Raw genomic sequence first — 7,746 nt, 5'->3', positions numbered from 1 at the left:
ATTTGCAATGGACATATTTGAAAGGTAAGTTTTGTTAATGTAGTTTATAAACAAAACTATTTTGACAGCCCCAGTTAAAACAAGCAAGCTCTTAACTGAGGTTTAATATATTCAGTTTCTGTAATAACTTTATCTTGTTTTCCTCTGGATACACTTTTCTCAAATTCCTTTTTGAATTTCCTCTGCCCATGCCTTAAATACTGAGCAATCCTCTGGATTCTGCACCAAGTCCCCTTTTTACCCTTTCAGCACATTTTCTAGACTAACTCATTGCCTCTCACATCTGAGTGGTAATAGCTCCAGTTCATGTCTTCTGTACTTCACACCAGCATCTTCAACTGCATACTAAAGAGTTTCTCTTGGATGTTCTGCTGGTCAGAGTTGAAATGTCCTGAACTTGTTGATTATGGTCGATTTCACTCTCCCTACCTGTTGCTTTCTTTTGCTTAGGGGTTCCTAGTTGCCCAGACCAGACCCCTGAGCATTTCCATGAGTTCCTTCTCCCTCCCCACCTACAACCAAGTCTTCTTGATTCACTCTCCTAAGTATCTCAACTCTGTCTGTTCATCCTCATCCTCACGGCCACCCCCTTCAACAAGATCACTGTTACCCCTCACTTGGATTTCAGCATGCTAACTGGCCTTCCCAGCCAATTCTTAGTCCCACAGCCATTAAGAAAAGGCATTGTGAATTCCGGTCCTGGCTTTGCCACTTATTAGCTATGTAAAACTGGTGAGGTTACTTAATCTCTTTAATGAGCTTTTTCCTCATCTGTGATATGGAGACAAGAATAGTGCTTATTTCATAGGGCAATTGTGAGAAGTAAATGAGGTGATATATGTAAAGTTCTTAGCATATTGGCTGATTCGGAGTAAATGGTCAATAAATTTTAGCCTTTATTATAAGCATTCCAGGGTCCTTCATTACCCAACCTCTGCTTATTTCTCCAGTTTCTTTGATTGCTCCTTCCACTCTTTTCAGCTTTTCTGAGCTTTCAGGTGCTCCAGTATATCATTCTCTCTTTTTTGCCTCCAAGCCATGCTTCTGATCTTTTTCGTAGAATTCTCTTCTCTCACCTCCCCCAGGGTTTCCCTTGTAGCTCAGCTGGTGAAGAATCTGCCTGCAATGCAGGAGATCCTGGTTCGATTCCTGGGTCGGGAAGATCCTCTGGAGAAGGAAATGGCAACCCACTCCAGTATTCTTGCCTGGAGAATCCCATGGACAAGGGAGCCTGGCGGGCTAAACCTCATGGTGTCGAAAGAGTGAGACATGACTTAGCAACTAAACCACCCCACCTTCCCCACTTATTCATCCTTAATCTATACATCACTTGTCTCTGGGAAGTATTGATCTGGTATCAATTAACTTGTATTTCAATTAGTCAGACTTAGCTACTGAACAACAACTTCCCTTATCAAGGATCTTATCTCACAGCACAGAAGTTAACTGGATCTCTTTGAGGACAGGATCACTGAGGGCAAGGACCAGTTTGCCTGTTCACTATTGCAGTCTAGGACCTAACACAGTGTTTGACTTGCTGAATGGAAGGACAGAATGGGTGATGTATGAGCCCCAGCATCGCTGTTTTCTGATCTCCTGCCTGGTGAACTGGTGACAGCCCTGCCTCGCTGTAGGAGTGGGGAGGGCTGAGCGCTTCTTGAATCATTGGAACCATTAGCAGTAGCTGCTGCATTGTTGGCGCCCTTCCCCCCACCCCCAGCAGATCTTAGCTGATCAGTGACTCCCAAGACTTCCTCTACATATGAACATGGAATTACTTTCCCTGTTTTAACCTCTACTGACAACAGTTTGATGGCTTTTCTCTAAGGAATATCCCTTGAAACCATCACCCTATAGTGAATCTGTTATCCCCAACTCTGCGATTACTGCATTGTATTTCCCTGGAACTATTAAAATAAATATGTATTCAATGTTTAGCAACTTCATATGATTCACCCTATATGTGATTTTTTAAAGTAATCTGAGAAGCTCATTGTACTGTAATGCAAACTGAGTGGTTATAGACTAAAAGGATAACGGAATTGGGCAGGTGGCCTTGAGACAGCTGGAATTTGTGATCCAAGAAGAATCTGTGTGATAGAACAGATAGGAGGAGCCGGTGGACTAGGACTTCCAAACATTTCGCTTTGCTTCAGTTCAGTTCAGTTCAGTCGCTCAGTCGTGTCCAACTCTGCGACCCCATCACGCCAGGCCTTCCTGTCCATCACCAACTCCCAGAGTTCACTCAAACTTACATCCATCAAGTCAGTGGTGCCATCCAGCCATCTCATCTTCTGTCGTCCCCTTCTCCTGCCCCCAATCCCTCCCAGCATCAGAGTCTTTTCCAATGAGTCAACTCTTTGCATGAAGTGGCCAGAGTACTGGAGTTTCAGCTTTAGCATCATTCCTTCCAAAGAAATCACAGGGCTGATCTCCTTCAGAATGGACTGGTTGGATCTCCTTGCAGTCCAAGAGACTCTCAAGAGTCTTCTGCAACACCACAGTTCAAAAGCATCAATTCTTCGGCGCTCAGCTTTCTTCACAGTCCAACTCTCACTACCATACATGGCTACTGAAAAAACCATAGCCTTGACTAGACAAGACCTTTGTTGGCAAAGTAATGTCTCTGCTTTTGAATATGCTATCTAGGTTGGTCATAACTTTCCTTCCAAGGAGTAAGGGTCTTTTAATTTCATGGCTGCAGTCACCATCTGCAGTGATTTTGGAGACCCCCCAAAATAAAAGTCTGACACTGCTTCCACTGTTTCCGTGTCTATTTGCCATGAAGTGATGGGACCAGATGCCATGATTTTCATTTTCTGAATGTTGAGCTTTAAGCCAACTTTTCCACTCTCCCCTTTCACTTTCATCAAGAGGCTTTTTAATTCTTCTTCACTTTCTGCCATAAGGGTGGTGTCATCTGCATATCTGAGGTTATTGAGATTTCTCCCGGCAATCTTGATTCCAGCTTGTGCTTCATCCAGCCCAGTGTTTCTCATGATGTACTCGCATATAAGTTACATAAGCAGGGTGACAATATACAGCCTTGATGTACTCCTTTTCCTATTTGGAACCAGTCTGTTGTTCCATGTCCAGTTCTAACTGTTGCTTCCTGACCTGCATATTGGTTTCTCAAGAGGCAAGTCAGGTGGTCTGGTATTCCCATCTCTTTCAGAATTTTCCACAGTTTCTTGTGATCCACACAGTCAAAGGCTTTGGCATAGTCAATAAAGCAGAAATAGATGTTTTTCTGGAACTCTCTTGCTTTTTCCATGATCCAGTGGATGTTGGCAATTTGATCTCTGGTTCCTTTGCCTTTTCTAAAACCAGCTTGAACATCGGGAAGTTCACAGTTCACGTATTGCTGAAGCCTGGCTTGGAGAATTTTGAGCATTACTTTACTAGCGTGTGAGGAGAGTACAATTGTGTGGTAGTTTGAGCATTCTTTGGCATTGCCTTTCTTTGGGATTGGAATGGAAACTGACCTTTTCCAGTCCTGTGGCCACTGCTGAGTTTTCCAAATTTGCTGGCATATTGAGTGCAGCACTTTCACAGCATCATCTTTTAGGATTTGAAATAGCTCAACTGGAATTCCATCACCTCCACTAGCTTTGTTACTAGTGATGCTTTCTAAGATCCACTTGACTTCCCATTCCAGGATGTCTGGCTCTAGGTGAGTGATCACACCATCGTGATTATCTTGGTCGTGAAGATCTTTTTTGTACAGTTCTTCTGTGTATTCTTGCCACCTCTTCTTAATATCTTCTGCTTCTGTTCGGGCCATACCATTTCTGTCCTTTATCGAGCCCATCTTTGCATGAAATGTTCCCTTGGTATCTCTAATTTTCTTGAAGAGATCTCTAGTCTTTCCCATTCTGTTGTTTTCCTCTATTTCTTTGCATTGATCGCTGAGGAAGGCTTTCTTATCTCTTCTTGCTATTCTTTGGAACTCTGCATTCAGATGCTTATATCTTTCCTTTTCTCCTTTGCTTTTCGCTTCTCTTCTTTTCACAGCTATTTGTAAGGCCTCCCCAGAGAGCCATTTTTGCTTTTTTGCATTTCTTTTCCATGGGAATGGTCTTGATCCCTGTCTCCTGTACGATGTCACGAACCTCCGTCCATAGTACATCAGGCACTCTATCTATCAGTTCTCGTCCCTTAAATCTATTTCTCACTTCCACTGTATAATTATAAGGGATTTGATATAGGTCATACCTGAATGGTCTAGTGGTTTCCCCTACTTTCTTCAATTTAAGTCTGACTTGGCAATAAAGAGTTCATGATCTGAGCCACAGTCAGCTCCTAGTCTTGTTTTTGCTGACTGTATAGAGCTTCTCCATCTTTGGCTGCAAAGAATATAATCAATCTGATTTCGGTGTTGCTCATCTGGTGATATCCATGTGTAGAATCTTCTCTTGTGTTGTTGGAAGGGGGTGTTTCCTATGACCAGTGCATTCTCTTGGCAAAACTCTATTAGCCTTTGCCCTGCTTCATTCATTATTTGCTTGAGAGGTGCTTTGCTTAAGGACTTCCCTGGCCGTCCAGTGGTTAAGACTCTGCTCTTTAATGCAGGGTCTCTGATCAGGAACTAAGATCCCAGATACCTCCTGATGTGGTCAAAAATTTTAAAAAGTAATAAGTAAAAAATGCTTTGCCTGAAAGCTCACAAGGGTAGGCCCCCCAAATCGCTGTTCAAACCTTGAGGGCACTGGAGGAGGAATTTGGCGCCTCTAGTGAGAACCTGCTGGAGAAGGCAATAGCAACCACCCTAGTACTCTTGCCTGGAAAATCCCATGGACGGAGGAGCCTGGTAGGTTGCAGTCCATGGGGTCACGAAGAGTGGGACACTTAGTGAGCAACTTCACTTTCACTTTTCACTTTCATGTATTGGAGAAGAAAATGGTAACCCACTCTAGGGTTCCTGCCTGGAGAATCCCAGGGACGGCAGAGCCTGGTGGGCTGCCGTCTGTGGGGTCGCACAAAGTCGGACACGACTGAAGCGACTTAGCAGCAGCAGCAGCAGCAGCAGCAGTAGTAGTGAGAACCTGTGCGCCTGAAGCTTCCCACCTCTGCCTCACAGCCACAGGTCCAAGCGGCCCACAGAAAGCCGTCGGCACTGAGAGAGGGAAGCCGCTAGGGGACAGCAGAGGCTCGCAGATTTCTCGCTACAGGCGCTAGTCTTTCAAGTTGTTTTTTTTTTTTAATTTTAACGAATTGCTCTAATACTTGGAAATTTAAATAAGAGAGATTTTGTAATCTGAACTCAACTGTTCAAGAGCAGAGACCGTGCTTATTACCCCACTTAACTACCCTTTCTGACGGCCCACCCCCCACCTCGCCCCAGTCATCCAGTCATTCTCAAGTATCCCAGAGCTTTCCCTCACTCCAGGAACACCAATGCCAGGCTCCCCGAGTGAGGAGCTGCCGGGGCCGGATGGACAGTGGCCGAGTCAGGACGCTCAGCACGGATCTGGCCCCCGGGGAAGCCAGACCAAGTGGGCAGTCACTGCAAGCTGGGAGCCCGCCCCTCAGATCCTCGCTTAGGGCCTCAGGAGCCGTCGGTCTCAGGGCCGACTTTGCAACCGCTCAGCACCTGTGGCGAGCAAAGACAGACACTGCCCTGACGCCCTGAAAACACCTGCAGAAAATGGCTTTGGGGGAGGGGACTTGGCGAGCGGCACCAAACTATACCTTATAGTGGCCTGATCCCAGAGCAGTTTTTAGATGTCATCCCTGTGTCTCAAAACGAAAACAACCCCTTCAGGAAAGGACAGTGGAGACCGGGTTTGGGCCAAAAGAGGCGAGTGGGGAGCTTTGTGTCGGCCCCCTGGGCAGGGACGTAGGGGCTGGGGGCGGCGCGCTCGCCCTGTCTGGCGGGGGTGCGCCCCGAAGAGACAGGAGGAAGCGGGAGGTGGAGGGCGGGGAGGAGGTCCCGCCCCCACCTCGCGCTCCTTTACGGGAAGTGATGTGGGGCCGGACGGAAAATACCCGCCAAGGACCCGAAAAGGCCGGCAGCGGGTGGACGCGGCGCGCGCAGAGACAGAGCGGCGTGGGGGCCGCGGGCGGAGCAGGTGAGGCGGCGGCGCGGGCTGGGAGGCGCGCTCGGGCTCGGGGCGCCGGCCCCCGCGCGGGCCAGCGCGACGCAGCGGGCGCGCCCAGGGTCTGGCCCTGCGGCCGGGAGTTGGGGTTGCAGCTCCTCTCCGCTCTCTGGGAGGCAGCGCCCACTCCCAGGCCCTCAGCACCAACTCTACGATGACAATCGCGGGGGTAGGGGCCGATTCGGTGGAGTCCCAGGTTGGGATGGGGCTGAGGTCCCCTCCCGGCGCATCCAGGTGCTAGGGGCCGCATGGAGGTGGCGGGGAGGGAGGAAGGAAACTTCTCAGGCAGGAGAGGAGGCTCCTGCACGGCCCCTCCAATTCTTTCCTTCCTTCGGTTTTGACAGTTGAATGATTTATAGAGTCTTGACACCTTTGTTGGGCGGGGTCTGGCGGCAAACTGTCTGGGTGGGACAGAAAACCCTACCAGGCAGTCAGGCCCTTCTGTCTTGACTGGCGGTAAAGCCGACGTGATGACAGGTTTCGGTAACTCTTGCCAAAGCTGTTCTCTCTGTCCCAATAGATCATGGATTAAGCAAAGTCAGGCCTGAAGTGAAGGAAATCTTGTGACCCATGACTTTGCCTTCCCATCATTTTGGCTCCTGCGGGCCACCTGCATGGCCTCAGCATCATCTGTTAGAGCCTGTCTCACAGGTCTTCTGTGGGCTAACAGCTATTTTCCCCTACTGGAGGGATTCTTGACTGTGGGATTGGCTTATCAGTCAGAGGTTGGGGGTATCCTCTTATGCTGTATAAAGTTTCTATAATTATCGGTGGCTTAGTTTGCTGGTGCTCCACTGTTCCTGTTTTATTGATTTATTTATGCCTTCTTAGAAACTTGTTTTAGGGGGAAAACACAGTCTGGAAGACAGAATTTTTGCAGATGGTTACAAGTAAAGAAAGGTTAATGTAGTGCCGGAAAAACTTGCCTGAGGATCTGTATTTTATGTTAGTTTTCATCCCTACTTTCTTTCCTTTATTCTTTCTTCCTTACTCCCTCCCTTCCTTAATTTCCATGACCTGCCTTGATTTTAGTAATTTTGATGAAGTATAACTAATTTTTTCTTTTCTTGCTGCCCTTTTGGTGTCAAATCTAAGAAAGCATTGCTCAATCCAAAGTCCTGAAGATTTATGCCTATGTTTTCTTCTAAGAGTTGTTAGTTTTAGCTCTTACATTTCCATCTTTGGCTTGCTTTAAGTTAATTTTGTACATGGTGTGAGGTAGGAGTGTTAACAGTTTTTTGCATGTGGGCATCAGGTTGTCCCAGCACCATTTGTTGAAAAGATTATTTTTTTCCCCCTTTGAATACCATTGGTGCCTGTGTTGAGAATAAGTTGACAGTAAACATGAGGGTTTATTTCTAGACTCTCAGTCCTACTCCATTGAGCTGCATGTCTATCCTTATGCTAGCGTCATACTCGCCTCTATTAACTATGTAAGTACACCGTTTTGAGATGGGGAAGTGTGAGTCCTCCTACTTTGTTTTTCTTTTTTGAGACCGTTCTGGCTATTCTGGGTCCCTTGAATTTCCATATGTAATTTAGGATCAGCATCTCAATTGCTGTTGCCTGATTTTACAACAGATGTGCAAGGATGTTGAAGTGGACAACAGTCTCTAGGAACCAGACTCTTCATTTTCCTCTTCCAAAC

The 7,746-nt window shown here is 46.8% G+C and overlaps 1 protein-coding gene across 2 annotated transcripts in view; it reads left to right on the top strand.

The window, feature by feature from the left end:
• Positions 1–5,947: 5,947 nt before the first annotated feature.
• The window catches only part of RAB27A (RAB27A, member RAS oncogene family), a 77,302-nt gene continuing 75,503 nt past the window's right edge, over positions 5,948–7,746 (top strand). The window contains exon 1 of one of the 2 annotated variants that reach the window (XM_040226566.1): positions 5,948–6,071. The gene's annotated coding sequence lies outside the window, so the exon portion shown is untranslated. The remainder of the gene's footprint in view (positions 6,072–7,746) is intronic. The other variant, XM_040226564.1, reaches the window with a different exon arrangement.

This window comes from Oryx dammah, unplaced genomic scaffold (genome assembly GCF_014754425.2).
Source record: "Oryx dammah isolate SB20612 unplaced genomic scaffold, SCBI_Odam_1.1 HiC_scaffold_26, whole genome shotgun sequence".
Lineage (NCBI taxonomy): Eukaryota > Metazoa > Chordata > Mammalia > Artiodactyla > Bovidae > Oryx > Oryx dammah.
Note: the sequence above shows the minus strand (reverse complement) of the source record. Positions and strands in the feature narration are given on the sequence as shown.